The sequence below is a fragment of the Balaenoptera physalus genome (assembly GCF_965194825.1).
Source record: "Balaenoptera physalus genome assembly, chromosome: 10".
NCBI lineage: Eukaryota > Metazoa > Chordata > Mammalia > Artiodactyla > Balaenopteridae > Balaenoptera > Balaenoptera physalus.
This window is the reverse complement of record NC_138889.1, coordinates 1979136-1995474: the sequence shown is the minus strand read 5'-3', so window position 1 is coordinate 1995474 and position 16339 is coordinate 1979136. Positions and strand designations below refer to the sequence as shown.

The 16339-nt window shown below is 51.7% G+C and overlaps 1 protein-coding gene and 1 long non-coding RNA gene across 6 annotated transcripts in view; one reads left to right on the top strand and one right to left on the bottom strand.

Moving 5' to 3' along the window:
• The window catches only part of OPCML (opioid binding protein/cell adhesion molecule like), a 1230378-nt gene that overhangs the window by 1120269 nt on the left and 93770 nt on the right, over nucleotides 1-16339 (bottom strand). The gene's annotated exons all lie outside the window — the stretch shown is intronic.
• LOC309668057 overlaps nucleotides 13151-16339 on the top strand; it is a 28291-nt gene continuing 25102 nt past the window's right edge. For all 3 annotated transcript variants that reach the window (XR_014268050.1, XR_014268051.1, XR_014268052.1), the window contains exon 1: nucleotides 13151-13308. This is a non-coding gene — a long non-coding RNA (uncharacterized lncRNA). The remainder of the gene's footprint in view (nucleotides 13309-16339) is intronic.

Here is a 16339-nt window from a genome sequence, read left to right as displayed (position 1 = left end):
CAGGGAACAGAGGAGAGGGGGATGCAAAAACGATCCAGAATTACAGCCTACGTGATTTTAAGGAGGAGCGCTGTCTACGAGACTGGAGAAGACGGAAGGGAGAGAAAACTCGAGGAGATGGGGTCACGCAGGCGTCTGGAGTGAGGGGAACAGGGGGATGAGTGGAGACGCCTTGGAAGCAACTGCTGAACCAGCTCTCGAACTTGTATGTGACGTCGGCATCTGCTGGGGAACGTCACCAGCACACCAACGCAGTGGAAACGGGGCAGAACTGGGTCAAGAAGGAAAAAATTAAAGTTCTGGCAAAAACAAAAACACAGGCAGAAGATCATAAATGAGGTTAACAGACAAGTGCCATCCTGGAAAAAGTTACTGCGGCAGCCTATACAACAGGCAAAGGATGGATGTCCAAGCTATAGAAATAAATTCTCACCAAAGAAAAGGAAAATGAAAAAAAACACTAACTACCTAATCAACCTGATAGAAGAGAAAATACAAATAGCCCATCAGCGTACGTGGGAGAACTGGGCCTCGCCAGAATTGGGGACCCGGGGGCCAAGCCAGTGGAATGTGTAGGCGAGTCTGGACGTGACCCCACTCCTTCCTAGCTGGGAAAGCTCGGGCCAGGCCTTAAACCCTTGCTTTATTATCTGCAGAAGGAGAATGAGAACAAGAGACACGATCTGAAAGGTCTGTGGTAAGGGTTAAATAAGTTAACGTACGTAAACCGCTCCAAACAGTGTCTGGCCCAGAGTAAGTGCCATGCAATTGTTAGCTATTATTAATAATAGAAAAATACAAATTAAAATAACAATGAGATGTAATTTTTCACCCACAGGTTGTCAAAAATTTTAAAGGACGACAATATCAAGTGTTGACAAGGATTTGGGTGAAATGATACTCCTAAACTCTGAGTGGGAATATAAATTGGTACATCCACTTTGGAGGGAGAAAAATGGCATATTTTACAAAATGGAAAATATGCCTACTTTAGAACCCAGCAATTCCCCCCTCTGAATATATGCCTTAGAGAAACTCCTGCGAATGTGCACAAGAAAACACAAGCAAGGATGTTGACTGTAGCATGTTTTTTGTTGTTATTAGCAAAACATTGGAAAGAACGTAAATTTCTATAAATAGGAGAAGGCATCAGAAAAATAATTCAGTCTATGTAATGCTAGAATACCACCTAGCAATTGAAAGGCATAAATACAGATCTCTCCAAATAACCATGTGGCCGGTGACAAACGCTAGCTGCAGTTTGAGTTGCTCATGGATGCCATGAACACAACGTGCAGCGTCACCTCGGAACCACTGGAGACCACGGGAACGGGGGTGTCAGCTGAGGGGAACTTTAACTTTACTCTTTCTGTAATGTTTTATTCCTTCAAAAAGAAGAAAGAGCATTAGATGCAAAGGAGACAAATGCTAAGTTGTTGATTTGGCGTGGGGAGGATATTCATGTGAGTTATATTATTCTTTGTGTCTTTCTAAATTTTGAAAAAAATTTTAAATGCTCTTTGAACAGATGTTCTGAGTGTCACCTAAATTACTTCATGAAAAAAGAAGAAAAGTAGTAAAAGGAGGGCAGAGAAGTGGGCCTTAGAAATAACACACTCGGAGGGAGAGGTCGGTGGAGAGGGACCTGGCCAAGACCCAGGAAATTCACAGAAAGAGGGACGGGTCCTTGGAGGCCACGTGACCCACGGAAGGGGTAAGTGCCAGGGAGAGGGCTCTGCAGCCTTACAAACGCCACGAGGGTCCCTCTGGATGGGGGGGTGCAGGGAAAGGATGGACCAAGGAACAGACCGCCAGCTTACAAGGCAGGGTATGCATACTCTGCAAGAGGGCAGCCCCATCAAAGGAGCCCACGTGGACTGACTCCTGGGGTGGGAGAGGGAGTGGGCGAGGGGAGTGATCTGGGAAGTAGGGACCCCATGGGGGGGCAGCTACAAGGGGAGGGAGCCTAGGTGGGGGTGAACATTGGTTCAAGACCCCGAGCCCCTTCTGTCGACAGAACAAAGGGAAGGAGACTGGCTGTGGGCGCAGCTTTTACGATGCTGGAGGCTGGGAAGCAGGGGAGTAAAGTGGCCCCAGAGCCGGGCGGGGCTGGCACCCGGTCCCAGCCCCCGAGGGCAGTGCCAGCCCCAGGACACCGGCTGGGCAGGGGCAGCCCTCCTGCAGAATCACTCCCGGTGCCTGGGGCACGCGCAGAGCCTGGAGAACCCACGTGTGTTCAGGCAGCCGTCCCACCGCCCCCCCACCGAGGCGAGGCGAGGCGAGCTGGCAGCACTCCCTGGGGTGGGGCTGCCCAGCAGATGCACACTCGCTCATTAAGTGACTTGCATATGGAGAGGAGACACCTCTCCCCCTCACCCACCCCGGCTCCCACCCGTCACGTGGCCCGGGAGCTGCCAGCCGCCCCCCCAGCTCCCCGGGAGCACTGCTCACAGCCACAGCTGCGACCACGGCTGCGGCTCAGCGCAGGGGCGGAGCAGGGGGAGCCTGGGCGCTCAGCTGTCATCCCTCCTCTGGGAACGGCGGGGTCCCTCTCAGAAGTGATGGAGACGGTCACGGCCCAGGGCCCGCACTGTTTCCCTGTCACTGCCCAGTGGTCTCTGCACCCACCTGGAATCCTCCCGGGAGCGGCCCCCAGCCAGCCAGAGAGAAGGGAAGCACGTCACCCTCCCCAGGGGTGAGGCATCTCCCCACCATGGGCTCAGTGGTCCATCAAGAGGCCTGGAGACCACAGAACCCCTCCTTCACGGCAGGCGGGGCTGGGGGGGCGCTGGGCCCTCAGGAGACTGGGGTGACCCCTGAGCACACAACTGACAGAAAACCCATCACAAATAGAACACTAAACATAAAAGAAAAACTGAGTGTGTATTAAAGTTAAAAGAGCTTTTTTCCAGATCTGGTAAGTTGCACAATCTTGGAGGAGGTTACTGAAGATGGATTTTTCTCATTGTTGGCGCCCCCGCCCTGCACGAGGCCTGTACGCGTTCTGGGTGTGTGTGTGGGTCATCCGGACACAGATGTGTGTGCATACACATGCACACAGAGTTCTCAGGTGTGTACAGGAAACACACACAAACACACACACACAGAGACATAAAACCTGCTTACTCCTGTCTCTGGTCGTTATTTCTTCCTCCTTGTCTATTAAGATAAAACCCTGCTTCCCCCAATTATCTTCCTACTGTCTGTCCTCAGGAGCCCTTCTCTGACAAATCCCACTACAGCAAAAACTGCCAGATTTGATGTCAAGGACTAAATTCTGATTTCCATCTCCCGTGCGTATGACTTTGGGTACACCTCTGGATGTCTCTTTGCGGCCCCCTCCTTTTGATGATAGGGTTAAAAATAGTTCCCTCCAGAACATTACTGAGCAAATTCAGTGGGTAACGTTATGTCTTAGTCCTGTTTGGTCTGGGTCTTCCCCAAAAGACAGATGCCAAGACAGCATTAGATGCTAGAGAGATTTGTTAGGGGAAACACCCATGAGGAAAATAGGGAGCAGTGGGGAGCTGTCAGACCCTAACTCAGGCCTGGGCCCGTGAGGGAGCGAGGGAAGGAATGATGAAAGGCCGCTGACCGCAACAACGCACGAGAAGCTTCAGCAAAGCCAGGAGGGAGCCCTCGGGTCAGGCACCCAACAAAGAGGCTCACGTGTAAGACAGAGAAGCAAGGATTCATTGGCTTGGGGCACTTTCTCAGGACGTGGGACCTAAAAGCCTGGCAAGGATCTGGGGTGGGCTAACTCACTGCTTGGGGGGTTCTTAGAAGCCTGGAAAAGGGGTGCCTGCCCCAGTGAATGGAAATGCTGGAGTTACCCTGGCAGACGCTGGAAGACGGAACAAAGGAGGGAGTGGGCTTGCTGGAACAGGTGAGGTTTACGATCCACGAGAGGCCCTGGGGACAACCATCCACTGAGGAAGGCCCTGGTGAGGGGCCACTCAGCGTCACCAAGACGCTGCCCTCTGCAGGTCAAGGTCAATGGTAGGAGCGATGCTCACAGAACCAGGCTGGTTAGCTTCCACGAGGATGACGGGGCCCAGAGCATGGAGGCCAGAAAGCCAGGAGCCAGGATTCCTGTACGCCTGGAAAGGAGGGAGCACCGGCCGAGGGGGCCTGACTCGTGGGGAGCCGCGGAGTTGGTTAATAGATTACAGTGTGCACCAAGCAAAACAGATGGCAGCCAATGTTAATAACAGCAACGACAGAAAGGCAAGATGGGGGAGCAGGAGGCCGAGGCGGCAGCACATCAACGCCCTGCTCAGTCCCCACACAGAGTCGATTGTCAGACCCAGGGCCCCACTGAGTGGAGAGCTGGCTGGTTCGCTAGGGGCGGGGACCCTGCAAAGCTATGGCAGGTACACCGGGATGGCCCCCAGTTCTCTACCATTTACTCCGGTGACCACACTGCGGGGAAAGAGAAATATCCAGACATATCGAGGACCAGTGGACATTGATATGCAGAGACACAGTGTGTCCTCCTGCCTGTTAGTGGGAATTTATGCGTGCCCACTCTAGAGCTCGTGGGGGCCAGGTAGTAAGGGGAGTGTGGCTAAAGCCCAGGTTACAGTGGGCCCACAGGGGCCACGGAGCCAGCCAATGGCCATTTCCCCAGTCCCTGAACATAGAATCAGAAGTTTTGGTATACGTGGCAGTTGGTATCACTTATGTCGATTTGGGCTCCCCAAGAACCCACACTGGTGGGATGAGACGTACAAAACACTGCCTGGGAAATGGCTGTGAAGGACAGTGGGGAGGGGGATGAAACAGCCTGGGAGACTCCTCCAACCTCAACGCGGGTCCCACGTGAGGGAGAAGCGGGGAAACGAAGGGAAGAAGGAAGGTCCTGGCTGGCACTGTAGGTCGAGTGAGATCTGACAAGGCAGACGGGGGGATCCCTGAGCCAAAGTCACACGTGGAAGGAGTCTTGCCTCTTCCCTCGGGCAGGCCTCCTGGGTTCCCCTGCCCGCTCACCTGTGGCTGGAGCGGCCGGGGGCACACGGCCTGGGCACAGAGGGGGCTTCAGGGCCCAGCAGCCGGGACATGGGTAACTCTCCCTCTCCAAGTAGGAGGCCCGAGGGGGTGCCCGTGCCCACCCCGGGCTGGGGGGACAGGGGACACAGTAGCGCAGGACCCTTTGCTTCCTTCTCCCCTGGACTCTCCACAGCCCCATTTGCATTTGGCTAGTTTAGGCTGATTTTCGCATCCCTTGGCACGCATTTGGAATCAGTAATTCTGCCAACGTTTGTTGAGCACTTACTAAGTGCCAAGGGTGTGCTAAACACTAAAAGTGAAAAGAAAGACAGTTAGAGGCTGTCTCTGATTAAACAGTTTTCGATCTGGCAGACGAAGCAAATACGTGAACAACTAGGGGCAAGGAGCTATTAGATATCCGTGACACAGTCTTCGTAGCCTAGCGGGACTTGATGGGAGAGGCACCTGTCACGTGGTTGGTGGGGCGCACTGAGGAAGAGCTTCATTGGCGACACTTCAAGGCTGGAGTGGAGTCTGAAAGGTGAGGGTTTCCGCAGGCAGACAGGTCAGTGGAGGCTGGGGGACTGGAGATCAGGGCACAGCATCCGAGGCGTGAACAACATGGGGTACTTTGAAACTGCAAGTAATTGAATATGTCTGGAGTTTAGGATGCCAGGAGGGGAGCAGCAAGAGGCAAGACTGACCTCGAGGTCAGATCACGGAGGCAAATTATACGGGCCTCACGAAGAGACAGGCTGTGAGGCACTGCTGACACTTTACGGGCAGCACCACGACCAGATTCACATTCTTAAGACGAAACACCCTGATGTGTTGGCAGACGATGGACGACCAGGAAGAAGTCAGGTTCAAAGAGGCCCTCTTGATAACTCTGCGGAGAAAGGATGAAGGTCTGCCATACCAGGTGGCAGCAGAGATGGAGATGCAAAGATGGATGCAAGAGATGCTCAGAGGATAGAACCTACTGGATGTGGGTTGGACCTGAATGTGTTTTCGCTGCTACCTGGGTACACGGTCATGCACAGCGGGGAGTGGACAAAGTGTCAAGATCAGTGTGGAACACACTGGGTTTGAAAGGCCTTTGGTTAATCAGCTTGGAGACATCCAGCCAAGAGCCAGTTGGCCACGAGAGTATGACAAATAAGAACATGTTCTGGCCTGGGTATGAAAACGAGGATGCTTTTCAATCACTTAAATATTTGAGTGTTTTCTATGTGCGCTAAAAAGAGAGGGGCTGGACAGGACCGTCTAGCAGGGACTCTGAAAAGAGGTGTGACAAAGAGGAAGTCAGCTCATCCCGCCAGTTACACAGATAACGCCGCATGCTGGGGCGGTTCCTATTTTGAACAGAGACGTCGGATGTTGGCACCCAACAATTTCAGAGAAACTCCACTGCTTGCCTTGTTTCTCGTTACCCCTGCAAAGATGATTCCAAACACTCCAGTGGGACAGAAAGTGCCACGGCTACGTTCCAGCGGCAGGAAAAGCATGTCTCAGGAAGGTGCCCATTTACCTGCCCAAGCAGAGTGCTCTGAGGGGACGGACGTTGCAGGTAAGGCTCCTTTCTTTCCCTGTCCTCCTTGTATCACCCCCTCTGCCTCCGTCAACCCCTCCTAGTCTCCTGAAGACAGGATGTTAGTGATGACAACCGTCAGGATGACATGACAGGTGAGATTTATCAGCACTTCATCAGACACTAATTATGCACCTACTCTTCATCATTTGGGGGGATGCTCCATCCTCCAAAACGCCTAGTTGAGGGGGTGCCATTAAAATCTCCATTATAGAAGCAGGAAGAAATCAAGGCTCAGCAAGACAAGTAATACGCCCAAGACCACGTGAGTAAGTGGTGGAGTCTGGGTTACAACATTCTGGTCTTTCTGGCTCCAAGCTCGAGCTCTTTACCACCACGGGGGCTGCCTCTGGGGGATCCTAGCCTCCTGGGCACCCTGCCCACTTGCTCAGGCCCTGGAGCCCTGGCCTCCATCACTGTGTCACTCTGGTGGCAGGTTCCAGGGTCCTGGAGCTACGGGAGGAGAAGAGAGAGGGAAGCGAAGTCCGCCTCTCCTCCAGCCCCGCTGTCCGGCGAGGGAGCAACCCTGAAAGCTGAGACTGCCGGCGGCCGGGAGGCTGACAGCCTATCCACACTAGGGCACAATTGTTCGGACAGGTTTCCTGGCAGCCGGGCACCTGCAGTCATATGTACAACATGGGCTTTTGTTTCTAGAAGAAAAGCTGTCAGATACCTTATCAGAAAGGCTTGGAGCAGGGCTTCCTGGGAGGAGGCCCCACTCAGGATACTTCCTGTTCTCTCCCCAAGCCCCTGGTCTCCATCTTTCCAAACACTCTTCGGAGACCCCTTTTCCCAGGCTGCAGGGCAGCCTGAGTGGTAAACCTCCCTGTATAGGGGTTCAGTCCTGGAGGCCGTGAGGTCCCGCATCTGGTGCACGAGATGCAGAACCCGTGCCGAGTCCCCGAGGCTCAACTCCCTGCCCTGACAGTGGGGCTGGGGAGCACACGGAGTGGAGTCTTAGTTCCATCTAGGGGGCTGCTCCAGTGGGGAGCAGAGCAAGCTACTCCCCAGACCAAACACGCAACCACAGAGTATCAGAGCCAAGAAAGGGCACAGAGGCTAAGGCAGCCCCAAACTTGTCGCTTAAGGTGATTATGAAATGACTTGCCCAAGATCACATCCATGTTAAGCTTTACTGAAGCGACACTTTCTCTGCCCACCTGACCAGCTCCTATCTATCCCTCGGACTGGGTTCGAGGACTGCCTCCTCTGGTTCCCAGACAGCTCTGGCCTCTGACTAAGGTGGGGTCCCCCTTCTCCACCCTGTCACACCTTACCCGTCTCCCCCATGAACCCCACCTCCCTCTGGACGGGAACCAGGTATTATTTCTCTATGTTTTCTTTGCCTCTTGCACAGAACCTGACACCAGGTCAAAGTTTGATAAAAATGGCATCGTTAAAACTTTCACACCCGGTCTCCCCAACGTGCCAAGTGTCCTGTCCACCGCTGAAATGGAAATTCCACTTCGCGAGAAGTTAAAGACGGGCCAGGGGTGCTGTGTATCATCACTCATACTGAGCAAAAAGGCTGGCGTGAGGGCAGGGGACACACCCACTTCTAGTTCTTCAGTTAAAACGTGATGGAAATGGACTTCTCGCCGGCACCTTCACGCTCGTCATCTGGCACCTGGCATCACCCGGGGAAGAGAGGCTGCCCCTCTTATGGGGCCGGGAGGATGGAGGGTCTGCTCCCGTCCCAGCCCCACACCCTGCTGTGCAGAGCAGTGAGGGTGGCTTTCTGACGCAGCGAAGGAACATGGGGAGCTCACGGTGGCTGAGCAGGAAAAGGACAGAAAGAGGGCAGGAAAACGATACCTATTTGGGACCTACTATGTGCCAGCTCCCATCCCAGCGTTTTCAAAGTCATCTGATCAAGTATCGATGGTTTATGAGGGTGGATATTATAATCTCCATTATATGGAGAAGGAAACTACGGTGAGCAACTCGCCTGCAGACACACCGCTAACGTGCAGCTGTGCGGCGGTTAGAACTCAGGCCAGGCTGCTGCCACGGCCCCTGCTTCTCCCCAGGTGCTACGCTGCCTCTCCAGGAGCTGAAGGCCCACTGTCTGTGCTTCTCCTGGCCCGATATTCCCACACCGTCCCCAAGGCCACCTCCGCCCCACCAGCCTCACTCCTGGTCTCCTCACTACCTCCAATGAGCCTGGAAAGTCATACACTTGGCTATTTTGCACCTTTATTAGGACCAGTGGAAACAACTACGTTAACTGAAGATTCCAAAAATGAGGTTTACCTGATAAGCACATGCAGAGGGGGAAGGTGTGTGCGTAGCCCCAAGCCACCAAAACCTAGTGACCTTCCATTCACCGCCCTCATTCCATTGGTTTTCCACAAAAACAACACAGGGCCCTGGCAACGTTCAGGATAAAAACATCAAATTGCTTCTTAGGGAAAAACATACTGTGTTGTTTTTCCTCCAGACCGTCTCCTGGTACCAAGCATGCGCCCTTGCGCAACTCGGCCGTTCCACAGCCTCAGCTGTGGGCACTGATTTTGTAAGTGGTGTCCACTGAGTACACACAGCAATGTGACACAGTGTGACACAGTGGGAAGGAACCCTTCCACCTAAGAGCAGGAAGTAAAAGGTGGCATCACCAACAGTCCCAGTAATCAGGTGTCACACGTGGCAACTTTTAAATAAGATTTGTGAGACGTGTTCACACCCCCCCACCAGGTGGAGAGCGTGGCCAGGACGGTGAGAAGGCTTCTTCGAAGGCAACCCTATTGCGTGGGGAGCTGCTAGGAGGAGTCAGGCCTGCGTCCCTTCATTGGCTGTCCTGTCGCTTACTCTCCCCGTTTCCGTAAAAAGCAATGACTGTTTCACTTCCGTACAGTCATCTGTGACGTGAAACTTAAGGATCTCCCAAACTCACCCTCAACGGCCAGCACAACCTCAGAACAACGAGGGCAGGAGGCCAAAAGGCATCATGGGGAGCAGCCCAGGTAAGCTGCGCGCTCACAGCAATAAGATGGATCTTACCCAGCGTGACCCATCACAGCATCGTTAGCAAGAAAACAGAATTCCAGATATGACTACTTATATTAATTTCACTAATAAACCTGCCTTCCAAAATGAAAAACCCCACCATGGATCATTTTAAAGGTGCTGCTTGGTCAGAGTTTGCTGCTTTCATGACTAAATTATCTTGAACAGCCTCCAGCCCTAAATGTCCTCTCCTCAGCCACACCCACTGCTTTTCCAACATGAATTTACTGTCCTCCAGAGACCTAGAGCTTCCTTTGAATTTAGAGCCATTGTTTTTATAATTTCTTAAATACATAGGTGTGTTTTAAATTTTGACTTTGAAATAATTTCACTGAGGAAGTAGATTTGGCTAAAGGGATATGGCTTCCACATTTTTAAGAAAATCATCTTAGGTTATAGTTTCAAAGAAGACAAATGATCGTCTGGAGTCAACGCTCAGGCAGGAGAACCTCCGTCAGGTTGTACAGACACAAATGTCAGAGCCCCTGACGACCACTGTGCTCAAGCTGCTCACAATCTCGTGGCAGAGACAGACAGCACCTTAGGAACTCCAGGCCGGTACAGCAGGTGCTGTAGCAGATGTCTGAGGTCCGAGAGAACACATTCTGCCTTAGGGGGGCCTGGGGGCGGCCAGGGGAGTGTCCTCAAAGACGGGACGCTAGAACTAAGTTTTCCTTTTTCCTTTTACTGCTTTTTTTTTTTTTTTTTTACTTAAAAACAATTTTAATAGCTTTGTTGAGATATATTTGACACAAAATAAAATAAACAGAACATACTTAAAGTGTACAATTTTATGCATTTTGTCACACGTGTAGTAGACCCACAGAACCATCCCCACGGAGAAAATAATGACCATTTTCACTAACCTGAAGTCTCCCCGTACCCGTGTGATCCCTCTCTGCCCCTCGCACCCCTTCCCAAGAAAACCATGATCTGCTTTCTGTCGCCATACAGCACTTGGCACTTCCTAGAATTCGATATGCATGGAATCATACGGTACGTATTCTTTTTGTCTGCCTTTGTCCATCAGCATACTTATTTTGAGATTCCCATGCCGTCGTGTGTACAAACAGTTCATCCCTGCTTATCACGAGCAGCATTCCATTGTCTGACTCTATTCAGAGTCTGTTTATCCATTCACCTGAAGAGGGACAGCTGGCATTGCTTGCAGTTTTCAGCTACTACAAACAAAGCTGCGTGAACATTCGTGCAAGTCTTTGCATGAATATATGCTCTCATTTCTCTGGAGCAAATGCCTGGGAGTGGATTGGCTGGATCACAGAAACTGCCAGGCTATTTTTCAAAGTGGTTGTAGCATTTTATACTCCCAGAAGTCATGCAGGAGCATTCCAGTGGCTCCACATCCTTGTCAACACTTGCTGTGCTCGGGCTTGTTAACCTGAGCTGTTCTAACGGATGTGTGGAGGGGTCTCACTGTGGTTTACTTTCCATACCCTGCTGACGAATGACATCGAACATCTCTTCATGTGTTGTTTGCCATCTGCATATCTTCTTTGATGAACTGTCCATTCAATTCTTGTGTCTGTTTTCTATTGTTTATGTTCTTATTTTCGAATTCTGTCCCATATTTAATCTGGATACAAGTCCTTTATCAGATATACAAATTTCAAGTATTTTCTCCCAATTTAAGGCTTATCTTTTCATTTTCACTTACAGATAAATTTGGAAAGATACGTGGAAGTAAATTAAGTTGTGGAATTATGTTAAAAGTCACTCCAAGAGGAAATAACACAAAGGAAAGGGATGAAGGTGAGAAATACCCTGGTGAGTCCTAAAAGCTGCAACAGTTTTGGGTGGCTTGTGGGTGAGTCCTTGGGAGGCTGTGGCATGTATAACGTGACTACTATGCTTCTGGCTCTGTTCTAGGCCTCTATGTACGTTGATTTTGCTTAATCCTCTCAACAACCCAGAGAACAAAGGGTTGGTGGTCGGAGGTTGATTTCATAAATGAGGCAAGTGGGATCTGGGGAAATGAGGTGGCTTGGCCAAGGTTTCAGCTCTACTGAGCAGCAAAACCGAGAGTCCTCATCCAAGTCCAGGCGGGCGTATGGCCCTCTTCCACATCTGCCAGAAACCAGATGGAGCAGGTAACGCAACCTGAGGCTTACGGGGAAGGCCAACTGGTCGACATGGTGACAAAGTCCGAGTCTTTCACCTCCTGAACACCTGTCCCCAAAGGCACCGTCAGGAGATGATGGCCATCTGTTCCCTACGCTCACCTGAAGGACTGCAGGAGAAAACTGGCACAAAGTAGAGCTGTGAGACAATCAGGTCATAAGTTACTAATAAAACAGGCCTTTGCATGAAGGGTAATGAGGCACTAGGACAAATTTCTAACAAAATATCTAATATTTATTGAATTTTCTTCCAAGCACTAAGGGCTTTGCATGGAACATTTCACTGTATTCTTCTGATAACCACACGGGGGTAGGTACTATAATTGTGCCCAATTTGCAAATGAGGCTCCTGAGGCCTGGCGGTTTCCAAGTGCCAGGGTCACAGCGTGAGCGGCAGGGCTGGAACTGAAGTGAATCTGTGTCTGACTTCAGCCACTAACAACGGCTGCCTCTTGGGCAGACCCCAGGTTTCTACTGTGGAGGATGCATCAGGGCAGGGCAAGTACGTTCCCATGGGGGCTAGAGGCAGGGCAGCCTAGAAAGGGACCCCACTTGGAGTGAAAGGCCTGACTCTGCTGCCACGGTAGGGGGTCATAAAATAAATCTGTGATCCCAGGAACGCCAGCCACCATCACCAGCGCCGGCCCCGGAGCAGACGTCTGCAGGACGACAGATGGTCGCTTTCCTCGGAAGAGAACAGCCGCACATGGTGCTTCTCCTGGAGGCCAGAATGACCTCCTCCCATCTCGTTAGATTCAGAGGATGTCTTACCAGGGACAGGGCCATCTGAGCCCCCGTCCCACTCCCCTGCCTGCCGCCCTCAGGGCTCCCTTTCCACACACCTGGGCGCTGCCAGAACACCCTGGACACGCGAGAAGCCTCGGCGAGTCCTGCCCCCCCCCCGCCCCACCACCCAGCACCTCCACTCACACCAGCTCTCTGGCTCCGCTCTGGCCCCTCTCGCTCCCCGTGGTCAGGCACTGGCTCAACAAGCCTCAGTGACCAGGTGGCCTCGTCCGTGAGGGGCTGCCCTGCTGACTCCGCTTCCTGCCAGCTTTCCCATTCGTCCTCCCTCTCTTCCTCCCGTTTGCTGTTTTGCCTCCGTTTTCTGACAGTGATGGAGTTTAAACTGTTTGTCCAGACATGGTCAGGCACCGAGGATAATCTGACACATTCCTCTTCTCTAGAAGTGTGTAGTTTTGGAGACAGACACCACACAAGTAATTCTATGAACAACTCACTCTCACTGTAATGAGGGCTCCAAAGGCAAGAGAGGGATGCACTGGCAGGGGGACACGTTATGACATTGGGAGGGAAGAGCTGGGGCTTTGCTGAGAAGGCAACACTCAGCTGAAGCTTGAGAGACAAGGAGAGATTCATTCGGAGATGGAGAGGCTGGGGGAGGGATGGGGCGGAAGGAACGGCTCGCACGCGAGCCCGGAGCTTGGAAGGAGCTCTGTGGGTTGGTTCGAGCATCAGGGGACGAGTGAGCTACAGAGGTAGGCGGATCTTCTAAACCGTGAGGAGACTCTGGACTTTATCCAGAAGAATCTGGAAGGGATACGTTTTGGAAAGAATTTCAAGGTCAGTTTTGCATGGATAAACGTTCTCTTTGATCACAGTTTGAAATATAGATTTGGAGGAGGTGGCAGGTGAGATCGGGCGTGAAGCTGGGTGTGATACAGGAGGACCAGTTCAGAAGGTTGTTATGGTAACGCCGGGAAAAAGTGATGATGAGGACGCTCCTGATGAAGGAGGAGGAGGATGGCGGCTTAGATTCGAGTGGCCCAGGGGAGCTGAGAGAAGTACCCATTCAGGTGGCAGCTCCCAGAACCTGGCGACTGGTCAGACCCCCTGGTCAAGTGTGGTGGGGTGTCAGAGACGATCCCCAGGTTTCTGGCAGGAGCACCTCCTCCTCCCCCACATCTCCCCAATATGCGTCTCCATCTCCCCTCCCAGCTCATCAAAGAAATAAGAGTGCAGGCAACCCAGCGGACAGACTATCGCAGCATTAATGCTGTTTTTGTTCAGTCAAACCTGGAGATAAAAATCTCTCAACTCGTTATATAAGAAGTGGCAAATGTCAGGAGAGAGATCTGCTCCAGCGCCAGGGCTTCACATTTGATTCTGGTTACGCTTGTCACCTGTGCTTTGCTCTAAAGGGCTACCGGGGAGGGAGACCCTCCCTTTGACCACCTTTCTGGACTGGGTGCCCCCTGGAGAGACAAGAAGCCTCGTGCGGGCGCTTCAGGGAGAACAAACCAGCAGAATTCATCTCGGATTTTAGGCAGAAAAGTTTGTGCTGACTCCTGTTTGAATATTTCTCTTTTTTTGTATAATTGAAATATAATCTACGTACCATACAATTCACCCATTAAAAGTACACACTAGCTGTTGTGTGTTCACAGAGTGGGGCAACCATCAGTACAATCAGTGGGACGGTACGCAGCTATAAGCATCCACAGAGTTCCAGATTCTGGAGAGTTCACATAAATGGAATCATACTTTATATGGCCTTTTGTGTCTGGCTTCTTTCACTCAGTATAAGGTTTTTGAAGCTCACCTATCTTACAGAATATATTGGTACTTCACTCATTTTTATGACCAAATAATATTCCATTGAATGGAGGTACTGCATTTTATTTAGCCATTCATCAGTTATGGACATTTGGACTGTTTCCACTTTTTGGTTATAATGAATAATGCTTCCATGAACATTCCTGTACAATGTTGCAGGGGGGTATATGTTTTTATTTCTCTTGAGAGTATACCTAGAAATCTAGAAGTGGAAATTATTTCTGGGTGGTTAAATGTTTCTTTTTTTTTTTTTTTTTGAATGTTTCTTAAAGGCAAAGATAATACCTGCTTTTAATATATGTGCTTTGAGTAAATTCTGCTAGACATATCTTCAGTAAGAAGATAAAAAAGTATTGCTAGAGAGTCTGCAACTGAGTTTTAAAAACTGAAAGAATGTACTTATAAATATGTTTGTGTGCCTGTGTGTGTGTGTGTGTGTGTGTGTGTGTGTGTGTGTGTGTGTTAGAGCGTTACAGCCACAGTGCTGAAGGGATGCTTAAGGAAGCAAAATGTAAAGAAATGCCCATTAGTAGAGCAGAAACTAAGAGCGTACGTGTAAAGATAAAAGGTTATTATGGAGGTCCTGGGACTGAGATAAATCCGGGCCCTGGAGGTCCCAGTAAGCTCAGGTCTGTCATTTCTGACTCCATGCCCTCAAAGTTAAGGCGACATCAGCCACCCCGGCTCCTGCAGGGCCCAGTGGGGTTTGGGAAGGTAACCCGGCTGTCCAGACGCCGTGTAGCTCCTAAGGTGCCAGGTCCACCTACCTCCCACCACACCTGCTGGCCGATGATGGATCAACAGGCAAACAGTGACTCTATGTGTGCCGAGAACAGTGCAAAAAGGCCGCCTGAGCCCACTGGGAAGGAAGGGTGGGAGGGGACAGCAGAGAGCAAGGCTAGAGCCAGAAACCTCTGCATGCACAGAAGAGGTGGGGCCGGAGCTTCAGAAGAAACACGGGCAGCCTCCTGGACCCTCCAGGGGAGGGGAAGACCGCCCGCAGAGAGGCCACTAAACGACTGCCCTCTTGCATGAGCACGCAGGGCAGGAAGGCGAGAACCCTCAGCACAAGGCTGCTCGGCTGCAGCCCCGGGGGGCCCTCAAGAGTGGAGGCGTGTCCATGACGTGCTGACCAGGAGAAGCCTGGCATGCAGCACCCGCCGGGGGTGGTGAGGACCAGGGCTCTGCAGAGCCTGCAGCTCCTGCTCCGAGTTCACAGTGGGCACTTCCGGCCCAGAGATCCAAACCTGGAACGTTTCAGAAGAGGAAACACCAAGTTCCACAGGTTTACATTAATCATCTTATCCAAACACGGATCACATAACCAAACATGGCCATTTTTCTTTTCCATCCAGAGAAAGATCCAGGGCGCGTCTGGGGGATCTCTCCTAGGTTTCTGCTCTTCTCTTGTTTTTGCTGCCTATTTGATGGGCTCAGTTAAAACTAAAATGAGACAGTGGGTTCAGAACTGAAGGCTCTTAAGCTCCCCTCGACATGACTGTACTTGGAGACACTGACACATGCGGGTCAGGTGAAATTCTTCAGCTCTCAGGACAGGGGCTGGAATGCAGACACCGGGCACCGTCAGAAGCACGGGTGTTCAGGTGGGTCCGAGAAAACGGCCCGGACTCAGTTACCGCTCAGCATTCAGGCTTCTGACCTCCTCAGGCAAACATGGGCCAGCTGGCTGCCTCATTTCAGGACGGGCTGGAACGTGGCTGGATCAGGCCTCCTGGCTTGTCAGGGAACCAAGAGGAGGCTTAGCACCAGGAACAAAAAGAACAAAAGTGCTTTCAGTTTCCCAGCCCCCACCTGATCACACCCTTGGCTCCTGGGGTTTCAGTGCCTTTCACAGGAGGTCATGGGGCACCTCTGGATCTCCAGTCCCTGGAGTGGGCACTGCAGGCCAGACAAGGGCGCCTAAAGAGAGTCCCAGCAGACTTGCTGGGCTTTGAGCCCACCCAGGGCGGGCAGCAGCATCCCAGGCTGGCAAGCAGGTGCTGACCTGTCAGAGCCTCCAGTGCTGGAGGAATGGGCG